The 17,530-nt window shown below is 40.7% G+C and overlaps 1 pseudogene across 1 annotated transcript in view; it reads right to left on the reverse strand.

The window, feature by feature from the left end:
• The window catches only part of LOC143389385 (threonine--tRNA ligase 2, cytoplasmic-like), a 105,423-nt pseudogene extending 92,954 nt beyond the window's left edge, over positions 1–12,469 (reverse strand). The window contains exon 1 of the transcript XR_013155219.1: positions 12,437–12,469. The product of XR_013155219.1 is annotated as a threonine--tRNA ligase 2, cytoplasmic-like (transcript). The remainder of the gene's footprint in view (positions 1–12,436) is intronic.
• Between the last annotated feature and the right edge of the window lie 5,061 nt (positions 12,470–17,530).

Consider the following 17,530-nt stretch of genomic DNA (forward strand, 5'->3'; position numbering starts at 1 on the left):
CAAATCTAATTAGTCATGTAAGATAAAACATTATTGAAAGTAATTTTAGAAGAATGGTAATGTGCTCTGTTTGCATATAAACAAGAGTTCAAATTATAAGATACTAATTCTCCCCCTTCTAATTAAACATATTCATTGTAATTCCAAGGTCCATGTTAAGGTTGTGGATGTGTGTAAAATCTGCCAGGAAAATCAATGGGCCAACCAACTGACACAACATTAAAGAACACCCAAGGTAATGTGGGAAGGCACTTGCCCTACCAGTTTTCAGGATTTGCTATTAAACTATAGTAACTAAGACAGTGTGGTTTCTACCAAACAGACCAGTGGGAAAGAGAAACAGACCCACATGCATTTGGAAACCTGATATTCAATAGATAAGATATTATATATATATTAGTATAGAAAAGATTAAACACTCAATATATAGTGCCAAAATAGTTGGTAATCCATGTTGAAAATAACCAATCTCTTTCTCACCACACTCAGAAACTCGATTTTAAAATTAAAGACCTACATGGGAAAACCAACACTTCAAATCTAAAAATATGTATGTATGTGTGTGTGTGTGTGTGTGAACATGAACATCTTTATTATGAACATCTTTATTACCCAGAGAAAAAAAGCATTTTTAAAAAGATATTAAAAGAGCAAAACTCATAGCTCAGTGGTACAGTACTTGTTTATCATGCAAGAGGCCCTGGGTTTAAATCTCTGCACTGCAAAAAAAAAAAAAAAGAGAGAGAGAGAGAGAGAGAGCAAAAATCAGACAAGACTGATAATATGACTACATTAAAGTTAAGAGCAACAACCAGAAAGTGAAAGATAAGCCACAAACAAGAACACATTTGCAATGCATATTGCCATCAAATGACTAATAACAAAAACAAAGTACTCCCAAAAATCAATGATCAATCTTGTCTTTCAATAACTTCACTGTTGTTAAAAGTGTGAAGATCTTCAATTTTGCTTCCATTTTGAAAAATGAACATCTAGCCTCTCGGAGAGTATTCTCTACCTTATTGTCATGCCAATGCAGAAGGCTACAACTGATTGGAATAAAAACTATCAAAAACAATTTAAAATTAATACTTAATAACTTTTATAATTATGAAAATATGATAACTGTACAAATGTTGTAAAGATAGTAAGATATATATTTGAATATTCAAAAATTAAAACACTAAGATGGAAAATAAACATAAAACATAAGAATCATTAATAATGCCTCATATGCCCACATAATTCTTATTAATATTGCAGAATTTTTTTCAACACCTTCTTTCCATTAATGAACACATTCACTTCTATGCATGACACATTGAGTCTGAGGCAAAGGTGGCTCCATCCAGCAGCAGTATCCATCAATCAGTAGAAGATGCAAACTAATGCTTAAGAAAGAGGTTAAGTCTGGGAATGTTGTCTGCGGAGGTCACATTTGTTGAATTGGGAATTGCTAGTGCAGGAAGAGACTGTGGAAGGAACATTAAGAGTGAGAATTAAAAGTTGGGATAAGGATCATGTTAAGATGTTGGAGGAAAGAACTCGAAAAAAAGAGAAGGTGGGAGGAGAACTGGGCTACTGTGGAAAAATTTCAAGAAGAGGGTATTAATCAACTGCCACATCCTGCACAGAATGAGTGCTAAGAAAAGGCCAGCACATTTAGCAGTCAAGAGGGCTGTGCTGAAAATGTCAGATTACAGGAATGCAAAGAAAACAGATAAGGGAGGTAGAGATGCCTGGGTGTAGATCATGCAGTCAACAAATCCGGCAAGAAAAAAAAAAGTGACAAATCAATAGGAAGTTTTCATCAAGATAAGAGAGATTCAGGAGAAAAGTCCCAAATATTGGAAGACTGGAGATACTAGAGAAAATAAAATAGACTCAAAGCCCTGACAGCAGAAAGGGAGGAGGAACTTGTGAAAGGAGAATAAGACTTGTCAGGAGAAAAGAGCCAGTATGACAAAAGAGATTCTTTTCTTTCTTTGACTTTTTTCTTTCTTGTGGCATTGGAGATGGAACCCAGGGTCTTGCACAGGCTAGGTAGGCACTCTATCACTGATCCACATCCTAAGCCCACAAAAGAGATACTTCAAGTTGATGAGGTCAGGAGGACCCTCAGGGTAAGTAAACTCAGAATTCAGTACCCAGATATGTCAAAAAGCAACTTAAACCAAGAAGTATCCACATCAACCTTACTAGGACAGGAAAAAAAAAAATCTATGTCTTTGCTTCAGTTACCCATGGCATGAGAACCAAGACTAATACATCAACGATTTTATAAGAATTGATGGTAAAGGAAAGAATTTTAATTGGTTAACCACTGACAAGTTCCTGTTTCCTTAAAAGCAGCAAAATATTAATTTATTTTAATTTTGAATTTCGGATGTCAGTGTGCATCCACAGTAGACAGTCAATAAATACTGCTAAGTGTTATATGCAATGAATGTTTCTGTGCTACATAGTCAACAGCATAATTGCTAGTTTAAGATACAGAATTAAAAGCAAAACCAATTCAAGGTGAAAGAACCCAACCCAGATCTTCCTACATGTCTGTGACTAAATCAGGAATACAGTGACTCATAGCACTTTATGTAAGTTATATTGAGGTTGCTTCCCTGGAACAGAGAAGTTGGGCTGACCTGTCCCTGTGATCTTCCCCAACCTTTCCACATCCAAACCTCACACTTCTCTTTGGGCCTATCAAAACTCAGCCCCACCTTGAGTGACGCCAAGTCAATCAGGCACAGACATCCTTGTGTCATGAACCCAACAAACTGGAGAAACAAGAATGCTTACTGATCTCCATAACTATTGCTTAAAAGGGAACCTAAAATTTATAAGTAATAAAAACAATTACCTTCTAAGCATATTCACAACTAAAGCTTACAATTGCACTATGTGGAATTTCTAAAATGGCTTTTGACTTCAAATACAAACATACATTAGAGGCAAAAGCTAACTATGAATTTTGTTATAAAGCCATGTATGAAGAGTTGATGTGACTTGAGAAAGTAAAGCTTGCAAAGATTCTTACTGAATGTAGATTTCAAAATGTTAAAACAACTTTAGTTTCCAAAATAGCTGTTAATTTCCTGTAATGTTAAGTAAATTAGTAAGTTAAGTGTGGAAGTCTCTGAGGTAATAGCAAAGCAATATCAGAGGGAAACTGAGGTTTTTTTGTTTTGTTTTGTTTTTGTACTCTCTTGGAACTATTTGGAGAATGACTGTCAGGAGTGAAGTCACAAAGAAATGCCTACACTCACAGTATTCCACATTCCACAGATGTTTCTGCTCCTTGCTCTAATGAACCCTTCTCTCTTTGTTTTCACATCCTCCAGTAACACTGTAGATCTCCTAGGTCATTTAACATTTTGAATTTACGTCTAATTAGTTCAAACTGCCACCACAAATCATCTCTTTTTTTGTGCCTCAAAATTTCCTTATTCTCAAATTTCTTCTTAAACTCCAAACTTAAAATTCTTTACATTTACCTTTTCAACATTTTTCAAGTTCAGCCAGCAGCACCAGATCCTTCCATCCATTTTCCTTCTCCCTCTTCTGGTCCAGTGATCCATAAAGATTCTCTAAGCCTCTATCTTTCTGTAATTATTGTCAGGCGTTTCAAAAAAAAAAAAAAAAAAAAACTCTTGCATTTCCCTGAGGTGGTAGTGGAGTTAGAAGGGGCTCTGCATAGCACTAAATTAATCATGACCAATGAGGAATTTCTAAAAACTCTAACGCCTGCTGAGCTACACATTGTCATTCAAATGACTACAAATTCCCAACATTTCCAGTCCTCCTCAAATAGGTTAAAAGAGGCTCTTATGAGATGTCAAGAGCTTTGTAATATTTCGAACAACCAATAAAAAAAATTTAAAAAATAAAAAAAAGTAAACAGCAGCAACAAGAATATACTGAATTATATAATTTTCAAAATGAATTTTCATGCCGAAATGGTGTGGAAAGCCAGTGATTACAAGTCACCAAGATAAAAGGAAATAACTCAAAGTCTACAGTTGGAGCAAAAGGAAAAATAGTGAAAAATTTTAAAAGCTAGTTTGTGATTTTCATTCTCTAATTGCAATAAGTCAAAATTTAATATGCAACAGAGAATGAAGAAACAAAATCAATAAATATGATGGCTCATGTTATATCAAAACATGAAAATGAATATCAAATGTGATTTTAAAAAGATCGAAAATCATGTTTGCAGTACAGGTACATCACTAGTTTTAAATAATGAACTTTGACCAACTGAAAAAAATCAACAAGAAAAAAGCTTGACTTCTTTCTGAAAGCACTAAAGACTTCAAAGAAGGGTGGCTGCACTTTCATTTCCACTCCCCAAAATATAACAGAGCCACTTCAGCCCTTCCACTACAGTCCTCCAATTATGGAAGTCCTGTGCATGTAAATCACCTTCAAACAAGCACAGGGTACGTCAAATTCCCACTCAGCCCTACACAGCTAAATAACAGCTTCCAGCAATTCAAACAACCAAAATAACTTCAAATTGGAAAAGTTTTTTCCGCTTTCATTTTCACATTAAAGTTCATCCATCATGAACTTCAGTAGAGTTTTGACGAGTGGGAAGTAACTGAATGGTCTGGAGAAGGCAGCCAAGTGGCACCTGCTAGAAAGCCCTGCCCCCCCTGTGGCCGGCTGCGCTGCTTGTGCAGCCGATCAGCCTGCCCTGGGACCAAAATTATGTGCAGCGCTCACCTCTGGCTGCTGAGAGATTCAGAATAAAGTCTCCTCCGCGGAAACACACCTATCCCAGACTTAGTGGCTGGGACTAAAGGGACACACAACTGGAGGGTATGGTTAAACAGCTGGTGTCTGCACCAGGCCTCACATAAGGTCTCCGCATGGCTGCAGGAAGCAGGGGCATTCAAGGTCTGAGATGATTCTGAGGCCCCATTTAAGTGACATCTTTCCTGTTCACAAATATTTTGTGACCTTGTAGTTCATATTAAAGGTCACGGCTAACTTTCTGAGGTACTTGAGGGCATAAGAGGCATCTGGGCACTCTGGGCTTTTGGTACTATCTCTGTCAGCTTCCTACTCTGAGGTCCTTCCTGGACCACCTCTCCCTCCTGCAGTTGCCCAGGGTCTCTCTTGGAATGTTTCAATCCTCTCTGTTTCACATTCATAGTTTCCAATCCAGAGTCTATAGGCACTGAATTCTACTCACCAACAGCCATGTCCCAAACCTATACTCTGTCCCCCACCCCTCAGGGTAGGCTCTCAGCTCTCTGTGGATGATGGCTGGCTGCAATGCTGGTGAATCACAAGAGAAAACATGAAAAATGCCATCCCAGCTATCCATGAGCTATGGTCTGTGTTCTCCTCACATTCATGTGTGGCAACTTAATCCCCAAGGTGATGATATTAGGAGGTGCGGCCTTCATGAGGCAATTGGTCGCAAGAGTAGAGATCTCACAAATGAGACTGGTGCTCTTACAGAAGAGGTTCACGGGGGCTTATCTGCCCCATCCACGGAGGATACAGTGAGATGTCTGTGAGAAATGAGCCCCCAACCAGACACCAACTCTGCCAGTGCCTTGATTTTGGCTTCCAAAACTGTGAGAAATAAACATCTTGGTTATAAGCCACTCAATTTATGGCATTTTGTATTAGCAGCCTGAAAGGATGAAGACCCCAAGCATTTGAATAACAACCTTTGGAAACTGAGTTTGGCCCAAGTCCATTAGTAGCTTTCAGAGAGGGGCTTCCAGAACAAACACGCTGCCCCAAAGATATTCTGGGGAAGACTGGGTGGGTCTTATGGCAGTTTGCAAGTGAGTCTCTGGGGAATGAGCCTTCCTAGCACCTATGGAGTCATTACTGAAGAAAACTTAACTCTAACATTTCATTTCCCCTCTGGCCACAGGAAAGAAAATGACTCCTTCCTTCCCAGTGTGTCTTCTCTGGCCTGTTTTGAGCCAACACAAAGAACCAGGGCTGTCCATGAATGTGGGCTTTGCTCCTCCCCACCAGATAGAAAACAACGTATTTGAAACTTCCATTTTTCATTCTAATGCTCAGAAGTCACGTAATAATCAGGTGAGTTAACTGTTTTCATTTGCATTAGCGGAAATAGAATGATATGTTTCAAAGACAACTACAACCTATTTTCTACATGTACTTGAAATTATATGTATATGAATTTTTCAACCTTCTTCAGTCTGCCCGATGCCCCACTGCCCTCAGTCAGTGTCACTAATCTCCTCCAAATGTCCCCAACCTGCACCACATGCACTACCAACAACCCTAAGCACAGCACACAGAGGGGCACTCCTTTCACAGACTGAGGGGAGGACAGCTGCAACATCAGAAATGTAAGAAAACTAAGAATTATATGACATCATCTCTGCAGAGTTTGAAGCAGCAATGGCTCTTTCAATTCTGTGGCTAGGAGAAAAATGACGTTATCTCTCCTGTCGAGAAGAAAAAAAAAAAAGAGAGGAATGACCTCCTCTGACCACTGGCAGGTCCACGTTGCCTTTGCCCTCTCCCAAATATTTGAGGCTACAGTCTCTGATCACTTGTTCCCTCCTGGAAACTCCCCTTCTCGGCTTCTTCAACATCTATGCATGAATTTCTCTCCTGATTTCTCCACGCCTGACTGCCCCTGCTCTGGTGATGTTTTCTGGCTCTGCATTTTTTTAGCAATCCATGTTCACAAAACAAAACTGGCAACAGAATCCTTCTCCCCACCTCGCCCTTCTGTAAAAACAGAAAAAGCAGAGCTACTCTGGCTGGAGGGGAGGATGAGGCGTGAGGCCCCGTTCCTCGCCCTCCACATTACCCACTCTCACCTGGGGCATCTCTGCAGAGCTCTGTGGTTCATAACCAAGGGCAGGGAATTCTCGGCTCCAGCTCCATTTCCCCTCCTCTGCTCCCTCCAACCCCATGACCAACTCCCCATTTCTGTCACAACAAAGTTTTATGTGCTCTTCTGGATCCAGTTTAAGGACTATCTCCTCTGTGGTGCTTCCTGTCCTGAGCAGATTTGAGCACTCTGTTATCCTCGGAGGTATCCTGTGTTGCCTCCACTGTAGTACATGAGCAATGTTCATTTACACCTATGCCTGCTCTACTCAATTTCAACCATGTTAAAGGTTGACAGGTTGATGATGGTGGAGGTGGTAGTGGTGTATGTGTGTGTGTGTGAGAGAGAGAAAAAGACAGAGAGACAATGGGAGGGGAGTCCTAGGTGAACCTAAAATGAAGCTTGGACATATTCTGGTTGTGAGGGAGGTGTCTTGATCTGCATGTAGAGTCTGTGAGGAAGGCAGTCAAATGGGGAAATGGGAGAGGAAAGGTGGCTGTTGGTCTCCAGCCCAGTCAACAAGAACCAAATCTAAGCCTTAGAAAGGGAGAGATTCTGGCAAAATCCAGTGTTAATCAGATTTCTGTCACTGTGATAAAATACCTGAGATAATCAACTTAAAAAGATAAAGGTTTAGCCAGGCACAGTGGCACATGCCTGTAATCCCAGTGACCAGCTAAAGCAGGAGGACTGCAAGTTCAAGGTCAGCATCAACAGTTTAGAAGACCTTGTCTCAAAATTAAAAATTGAAAAGGGCTAGGGATTTGGTAAAGTGCCCCTGGATTCAAACCCCAGTATGGGGGGTTGGGGGCAGGGGTAGTTTGGACTCACAGTTTCAAAGATTTCATTGCACAGTTGCTTGGCCTCCGGTGGCCCAATGCATTATGGCCAAAACATGTAGTAAAGGAGGCTGCTCACCTCACAGAGCTGGGAAGTAAAAAGGGAGAGAGGAAGGTGCTGGGGCCTCACTCAATATTCCCTTCAAGTACACACCCCAGTGACCAACCTTACTCCCACCTCCTAATCCTTTCACCACTTCTCACCAGTGCCACATGTGGGCCTTTGGGGACATTCAAGATTGAAACTATAGCATTCAGGAACTGCTTTCATGAGAGACTTTATGAATCACAAGTTAAGGCAGAATGCTAAAGGCCTCATTCTCTTCTTTGAAATAATAATTTCTCTATTCATTTCATTAAGATCTAAATTTCTAAAAAGACCTGTATTTTCTATTCAGAAAATCTTGCCTAAAAATGAATAAAATCCTGCCTAAAATCAGAGCCAACAACTCCCAAACTAGCAGTTGCTAGTGAAAATAAACTTTAAAGAGATAAGAAATGCTGGCACAGGTTCAAGATGGAAACAAAATTCTAAGATGCAAAATCAATCCAGGAAGGCTGTTAGACAAATATGAGTCTGGCACTATTCATAAGAATGGAGAACTTGTAGCCACTGTACTTAGGACCATTTCAAAAAAACCAAGAGTCCTTGCAAGACTGCCTGTCTATAAGAGTCCCTTAGAAATATCTGGACATTCACAGTTTAATGAAGAAGGTAACCATTAAGGCAAAAATCTCCTACTAATTGATTGTCAACTGGCAGACTGCATTCAGGCCAGCCTCTGGAATTCCTAGTTATATAAATAGCTGGATTTCTTGTTCTGCAGAAAAGCTTTAAATCTCTCTGACTCCTCTCACTTTGGAAAATTAATGAGGGCAATAATCCCAGTAGATTCCTCTCCTCTCCAGCAATGCACACCCCCTGCCCTCCAGAGGGTTAAGAGCAGACCAAGGCAGGCTCTGGTGTCACATCCAGTTTGCAGATGCAGGACCAGCAAGGTACACTGGACTCTCACTTGGTGAATTGGGACTAGGGAGGGCAAGTCCATGGGACCAGGGACCTCTAGGGAGAGGACCTATTTATGATCACTTGTGAGACTCTCCTTACAAGTTGCTTTGCTTTTCTTTTTAAAAAAGTGAATACTATGGGGCTAGGATAGAGTACCTGCCTCACATACACAAGGCCCTGGGTTCAATCCCCAGCACCACACACACATTTTTGTACTTTGTGTGTACAAAAAAGAACACTCTGTTGGCTAATCAACAATTCTTAACAGCCATATGGATATAATGCTATGCTACATACTAAGGATGTAAAAAAAAACAAGACTGTCCTGGTCCTTGTCCTGGTAGAGCTAACTTTCTCATGGAGAAGACAGCCAGCAGAATAAGTCCTAACAAGTAAGATCACTGCTAAGACACCAGTGAAATCAAGACCACTAGCCCACCAGGATCTTGTCTAAACTGCAGAAGACAGCAGTTGGGGATTTTACATGAGAGAGAGACAGAGACAGAGACAGACAGTGCACGCAAGTGAGCAAGATTACACAGGCATTCTCCCTTGACATACGAGATAAGTGATATAGCTTTATAATATGAATTTACAGCCCAATTCATGAATTTAGTTAACCCTTCTCGAGTTATTCTACAATTATGGAAAATCCTGTGACTACTGTGCAAGTCAGAGTTTGGGCTGTTTTTATTTTTTTTTTAATTTTTTCCCTATACATTAAAAACAAAAAACTAAACAAAATTAAAGTTGCTACCATGTAAGCTAGGAAGTTAAAGAAAATATTGTGCAAGCAAAACAAAAAAAGAAAAAAGAAAAAGAATCAGAAATTATTAGAAAACACAATTTTGACCTTGGAGTCCTCATTGGAGTCTAGGGCTAAGTGGCTAAAAACTTAATGAGAAATACTGGTGTGATCTTGGAATATCTCCTCACAAAAATTCATCAATTATCAAGTGGAAAAATGGTGAATTAAACATGTCGAAGTCTGGCAGACACAACATGACTAGGATAGCAAGGCGAACGTCACAATGGTGGGATGGCTTCCCTCTGTGCTCGCGGTGAGGCACTCAGAGCACAGCATCATTTCAGTTTTCAGTGGTATTTCTGCCAATAATGTATGACCTGAATCTGGTCATGAAGAAACACTTGGATGGAACTAAGTTGAAGATTCTTTAAAACTGTCAAGGACATGAAGGACAGGGAGAAACTCATTGTCGTTTCCATTTTCAGCATCCTGCACAGTCTAGCCACTAGCAAGGCCATTTATTCACTTAATCACGTCTCTTCACTCATTCAAAAAATACTGAGTGAGCTCTACAAAGCCCTTAACATTATGCCATGTATTATACAAAAAAAAAAAAAAAAAAAAAAAACGTAGTTTTGTGACATAATCTGTGCTTGAAATTGGGGAGGAAATATATACATATAAATTATACCGTAAGAGATCTTGCATAGATTTCCTGGAACGAGGGAAAAATTATGGAACACAAGTTTTCATAGAGTTAACTGAAAACACAATTTCAGGTATGAAAACCTTTTTTTTGCATTTTAAATCTGGCTGCATTTCCCCCCTAAAATGTATTACACATTGCTGCCTTTTTTATCTGAACACAATTCAGTTTATGCAAATTTTAGTTGTGTACATCTAAATAATGCAATAAAAAATAGTAACAGGGCTGGGATTGTGGCTCAGCAGTAGAGCGGCAGAGCGTTCGCCTAGCACAGGCGGGACCTGGGTTCGATGCTCAGCACCACATAAAAATAAAGGGTTAGGATTGTGTCCATCTACACCAAAAAGTAAAATTTTTTTTAAAGGATAGTAACAAAGCTTCGCTTTACAAACAAACCTGAAACTATGCAAATGCCCCAGATTAAGAGCAAGCATCAAACCAGGATTTGTGGCACCTATCTGTAATCCCAGCAGCTCCAGAGGCTTAGGCAGGAGGATTGCAAGTTCAAAGCCAGCCTTAGCAACTTAGTGAGGCCCTAAGCAACTTAGTGAGACCTGCTGGGAGCCATTAGCCAAGTAGGTATGACAATTTCCTTGCCAGCGTACCCCCATGTTGCTTAGTGGAAGGTGACCTTGCTCAAGGACCAGGGCAGATCCGTGTTTAGGGTGTTCCCGGTTTAGGATAATCTGAGTTTAGGGCGTTCCTGGTTTAGAATAGGGCATATCCTGCTGCCTGAGTTCCCCTTGAGTTCTCACAGGATTCAGAATATATTTGGGAGACAAAAGCCCAGTGGAGGTGGATTTGGGCGGAGAACGTGGATTTCCCCAGAACGTGTTTGTAGAGTGCCGGTGACAGATCGGGAATAAAGAATTGCTGTTTGAATCTACAAAGCTGTGAGTGTCTCGTGATTTGTGCCCAGCCAGACTGCGGCAGAGACCCTGTCTCTAAATAAAAAATAAAAAGGGCTGGGGACATAGCTCAGTAGTTAACTACTCCTGGGTTCAATCTGTGGTACCTGCACCTCACCTCCCCCCAAAATATGAATAAATATCAAGAATTTCATAATTTCTTTTCTTTTTCTTTCTTTTTCTTTTTTTTTCTTTTTGGTACTGGGGATTGAACCTATGGACTATTGAATGTGAGGCAGGCACCCTATCAACTGAGCTATATCCCCAGTCCAAGAATTACATAATTTCAAACTGGCAGGTGGAGCATACTACAACTTGAGTCTGTACTGCTAAGCATGGAAAGACAGTTCATATGGAGAACGAAAGAAGCCCCCAAACTCTGTAAGCCTCAGGGGAAAATCCATCTCACAATTGTATAAATTTCAAAGTGCAGGGGCCTCAGAAATACATCTGTTTCATAAACAACTATATTTTAACCTACTTATGATATGGCTTTTACTGTAGCATTTCCTGGCCAGTACAGGTATGAATTCCTGACCACTGGGGTACATAAGTAGAGTATATCCCACAAGTTACCTACAAAGTATCCATTTCTTCTTTCCTTACTAACAGAATCTGATTTTTATCCTTAGGAGCCTGTGCTACCAAAACTCCCAATTTTTTAATACTTGCTTGACATGACAACATGTCATGTTCTTGCCAAGGAGATATAGGAAGATATCCCTGGGGAGGGCATCTTCTCTAAACTAAAAGGACAGAGCTAGTGAACTAGGAGAAAGTGTCTTGTGCCCCTTGACCCCCTTAATCTTGCTAAAAATACAAGATGCTATCTTGGGATGAAAGAAATGAGGACTGAGGCTAACAGCATGAGAAGGAAGGGTGGAGAAAGCTGGGTCTCTAAGAAATGCCACGGCAGCTGCACCAGAGCTGGACTGCTACCTCATCCTCCTTGCTAGATAAGAAAAACTCCCATTCCTATACTTTAATTTACTCTCATTCCATCAGCCAGAAGTAATGATACCTAAAAAGTATTTATTTGCTCCCACCAAAGTCTTCTTTGACCGTACTTTTGATAGTCTTAGAGCTATAATTTACGAATCCTCAGACTTTGTTCAAAGGACCCAGTTAAGCAAATCAGTGTAGTCTTTGCATTCACCAGGCCACAGACTGGCCCAATCATAAGAAATGGTAAGTAAGAAAGAGTTTGAGGAGGCTTCCCATGCTATGAGAGACAGCCACAGAAAGAGACACTGGTTCTTCTCTACTTATCTGTGTTTATGTGAGGCCTGGAACTGCTGTACCCACTGTTACAAACCTTCCAATGAAATCCATGCAGAGAGGAGTGTAGATGCATCTATTACCTCCATCCCCAAACCCACATCCATTACCTCCACTTCCAACTCCACATCCTCCACCTCCATCCCTACCATCACTTTTCCACCTCCACTTCCACTTCTAAAATTGACACCTCTGCCTCCTCAGTCACCACCTTTCCTACCATCTCCATCTCTTCCATCTCCATGTCTACCACTCGTAGCACCTCCACCTTCACCTCACCTACCTCTACCTCCACGTGTAGCATCTCTACTTCTACCTCTACCACCTCCACCTTCACCCCCCTCACTCCAACTCTACATCCACAACCTCTACCTCCACATTCACCACTTCCTGTTAGAGTCTGTAAACAAGTCAGGATGGCACCTGGCATTTTGCCAGAGAAATATTAGAGTCTATAAACAAGTCTGGATGGCGCCTGGCAAAATGTCAGAGGGAGTGGTTTGTGAAGTAACTCCAGCGAGCCATTAAGTGTGGAGATTCCTTATTGGTTGACTGCTGTATCTAGTTTATGCTAATTTAAATAAGCTGTGTAAAATGTATAAATACCTCTGTTGTCCTACAATAAATGGCTCCTACTCCTGCTGTATCAAAGTACACAAGTTGCTCGTCACCCCCTGGTTATTTTGCTGTAGCCGGACAGCGGCAATTTCCACTACCTCCACCTCCACCTCTACCTACACCACCTCCCCCACTTCTCCATCCCCCACTTCTACCACATGCACTGTTTCCCACCATCTCTACCTCCACCACCATCACCACCACTACTACTCCACCACCACCATCTACTATCCTCTACCACCATCACCTCCACCTCTGCCACCTTTTAATCTCCACTAATCACCTCCACCTCCACCTCTACCTTCACCACTCCCACCACTAGGACTCTACCACCTTTATCACCTGCATTACCACCTCCATCAACATCACCACCTCCACCATCACCACCTCCTCAATCAACACCCCCACCTCTTCTATTTCTACCACCACTTATGCCACCTCCATGACCACCAACGCCTCCACCTTCACCTTCACCACCAACACCTTCACCATCTCCCCCTTATTTCTTAGTGTATATGTATGTTCCCTATAAAATAAGTCAATAGATAAAGTAAGCTGGTTACATTTTACATATCTCCAACATATGTCCAATGAGTCATATTATCTTACATATCCTCTTGCTTCTCAAGCCCAACTATATTAATATTTAATGGTCTCTAAATTTTTTTCTACTTAGCTGCCACAGTTAATAAAGTGGTCAGTCAAGAAAATGTCAACTAACATATATCTCATGAGCATAAAATTTGTCACGTGTGCTATCTGTGTGAATATAAAAGACCTACTCCCTTCCCTGAGTAGCTGAAATATATGAGGAAGAACACAGGCACTGAGAGCTGAGGGCACAGTGTGGGGATCTGCTGGTGTCCTTGGGGTAACACCTACCCTGACAGAGGATATAGAGAGGGGAAAGTTGCCCTCGTCACTGGAGCTCAGGATGCGAGGAGCAGCTGTATGTCCAGAGCAGAAGGGGCCCAGAGTGCTCTTGATTTTCCTTCTTAGCTCTCCTACTGGTGAGGTGGGATAGTGACTTCAGTGAGAGTGAGACAGACAGAAGAGGCCAGCCCCTCCCACAGAACTGGGAGGCTGGACACACAGGCCTTCAGCATCCTTTCACAGGCTTTCCTACATCATTTTCTTGCTTTTAGTGCCCAGCTCCTTATTCACCAACCAGGAATCCAAGTCAGGTCAAGAAGTGTATGTTGAAGTGAAGAGGCAACTGAGTTTTAAAACAGCCCTCTAGAACCTACAGATCTTACACCTGGAGGCCTTGGAGCTAGAGGGAGATGGAGAAATTTTTCATCATTGATAACTTCATAGACTTAGATACGTTTTCTATTAGCCTTCATGGAGATTCCTCTTTGTCAGGAGAAAGAAGCATCTTTTCAAATATTGCCGGGTTTCTGTTCTCGCGACTAAAAGGCTCAGGGGTCACTCTAGTTAAACTGGGCTAACTGGGCTGCACGAAATAACCACACAAGAGACACAAATACCTCTTTCTTTGAGGTTGCTGTGACGACTCCTCTGACCTTAAGGGTCCGCAGAAAGAGAGAGAGAGCGAGAGAGAGAGCACACTATCACACACACACACACACACACACACACACACACACACACACCCGCTGACCCCTTTTATTGAGGAGAAGCTACTCAAATGAGGCAAGGGGTCAGGTTTCAGGGGGCTGAGTCTATCTTCATGATGTCCACTGTCAGCAGGTTGATTGACACCTGGGTAGGCCACACCCAAGGGCACAGTAAGAGGAGGGGACACACACAAGGCACTTCCATGGAAGATTCTATCCTAAACAGGGCAAGGGGTTATATTACAAAGGAACAGGTGAGCATAGCTTCACCCATGGGGCTGTAGCAAGACACACCCATTTCTGTGACTGAGCGCCTCAGCACCCAGCTGGGGAGTGTAACTCAGTCACCCGTAAGGTTGGCCTCCCACAAAATATGAAAATTCACTGATCACCAAAAACCCGGAGAGCTATTATTCAGGCAGCAGAAAATTATGACTTATTAAGCCAAAAAGTATACTCAAAGTAACACTCCAAGTAATTTCTTATCATCCACCCTCCCCTCCCATGACAAATAGTGTTCTAAAGTTTTGAAGTATGTATCCTTTTTGCCAAATATATTTAAAATATATTTTTTTTTAGTTCTAGTTGAACCCAATACCTTTATTTTATTTAGTTATTTTTATGTGGTGCTGAGGATCAAACCCAGTGCTTCGCAAGTGCTGGGTAAGCACTTTACTGCTGAGCCACAACCCCAGCCCTGCCCCCCAAAAAAGCTTCTTAGTCATGACTGAATCCTTCTTTCACGTAAGGTTAAGGAATATCCCCATAAATTGTTACTGGATCATCATTTCTACTTACTGCGCATAAAACTTTATGTAGTTATCTGTCTGCAAAGACAAGCAGTAATGGGGGCTTATACACATAAAGAAATAAATTGCTTACGTTTATATTCTAGAGTTCAAATAGAATGAACTTAACTCAGCTGACTTCATTCCCCTAGTGTAGGGAGGAAATTTGATTAGGAAAAGCTGCAAAATTTCAAGAAATCTATTAAATTTTTAAATTATCCCTTAAAATTCTTTAACTATACACTTAGAATCCAAGGAAGGGAGGGGACAGATGTAAAAATGTAACTTGATCACTCTAACAACAGGCAATGACACCAGAGTCAGAGGAAGTAGCTAAAAATGTAATCACTAACTACATCTAAAGACAAAGGATCCCATTTCTTCTTCAGATTGATTGTCAATATAGTCATCTCCAAATCATATCCGATTCTAGGACTCTATGAACATCAATGTCTGTGATGTTCACACCCCTTATATAAAATGACACACTATCTTCCCATATCCTCCTCAATATTTTAAATAATCTCTAGAAGCCTTATAATACCTGAGGCAATGTAAATGATTGTTGTACTCCATTGTTTAAGGACTAATACCAAGAAAAAAAGTCATATACAAGTTCATGGCAGACAGGAGCTGGGCACAGTGGCACATGCCTGTAATCCCAGCAGCTCAGGAGGCTGAGGCAGGAGGATACTGAGTTCAAAGCCAGCCTCAGCATAAGCAAGGCACTAGGCAACGCAGTGAGATCCTGTCTCCAAATAAAGTACAAAATAGGGCTGGGGGTGTGTGGCTTAGTGGTTGAGAGCCTCTGAGTTCAATCCCCAGTACAAAACAAAAATAAAAACAAAACAAAACAAAAAAACCCTCACAAATAGAGAATTGTATATCACTTTTCCACCTCAGAGAAAAGAGAACCTATCAGCTGACTTCTATAGCATTTTGTCCACCAAAAATAAAAGCTTGGGTCTTTTAGGCAAAACACATCTACAGAACAGACTGGTCCAGTTCAGAACTTGTCTAAGAAAATTTTGCCAAGTATCTCCGGACACTGTCTCAAGGAACCAGGGAGACTGGAGAGATGCCAGTCTCCCTCAGTGAACTAGGATACCAATCAATTATGTGGTAGGGTTTACAAAATGAACTAGAATGCCCATCCCATTTAATCCCCACAGAGAAAGCTGAAACAATTGCTTCTCCCAAGGAGTGAAATGGCATCAATCTGATGCCTGGGACCAAAGCCAACAGTCTCAGCTGGAACCTGAGAGTTCTCGGTCAGAAACTGGGACCTTGAAACTATAGCAAGTGGATCTCTTGCTCCCACTTGCTATGCCTTTCCAAAGGCAAGAAAAGTTGTTTTTAATATTGGAAAATTTAGGAAAGTTAAAAGTAAAATAAAAATATGTTATCCTCTTGGTGACGCAGATTTGATATGTACTGAGAGAGAAGATTATGAACTGTCTGTCCATTTTAAGGATCTCTGTTTACTTCAACAGTCATAGGAAGACATGCATTAAATAAGTATTTTTTAATTGTAAGAATAGTGTATAAAAATGACAAAATTTTCAGTCATTTTTCAATGAGATGAACCTTTACAAAGAGATCTATGGTGCCTAAGCTATTTCCTAAAGGGAACAAAGATTACTCCTATATAATTGAAAGTCATTTCAGATCCTTTACCAAGTATCTTCTCTTTAGACTGTTGTGACTTAGGTTTTAAAACTTGGTTTTCCATAATTATATTTACAAAGTTAATTACATTAGACAGCCAATTCTTTTTAAATTTTTGGGGGATACTGGGATAAAAACCAAGGGCCTAGTACTTGCTAGGTTAATGCTCTGTCACTGAGCTCTATTCCCAAACACCTTTCACCTCCCATAAAACCCTTCTGTAATCCATGTTTCTTCTCAAAAATACAAAAGCACAGCACTGCCTTCTTAAAAAAAAAAGACAGAATTTAAAAATATAGGGAAAATCACTTTTTTAGTCCCACACCAAGATGTTATATTCCCCTAAGTATCTTGGATATTATAGTGCTGTCATAGGCTTTGGTAGGAAGTGGGAGTAGTCAAGCTTTTAAGCTCCTGTTTTATTAATATCTTTTTATTGTTTGGAAAATAATTTTATACTTTTCTAAAAATGGAATATACTCATCGTAAAAATGTCTAACAGTCTACAAGTGTCGAAAGGGTAAAATGAATTGCTGCCCCACCATTGCTG

Source organism: Callospermophilus lateralis, unplaced genomic scaffold (assembly GCF_048772815.1).
Source record: "Callospermophilus lateralis isolate mCalLat2 unplaced genomic scaffold, mCalLat2.hap1 Scaffold_83, whole genome shotgun sequence".
Classification (NCBI taxonomy): Eukaryota; Metazoa; Chordata; class Mammalia; order Rodentia; family Sciuridae; genus Callospermophilus; species Callospermophilus lateralis.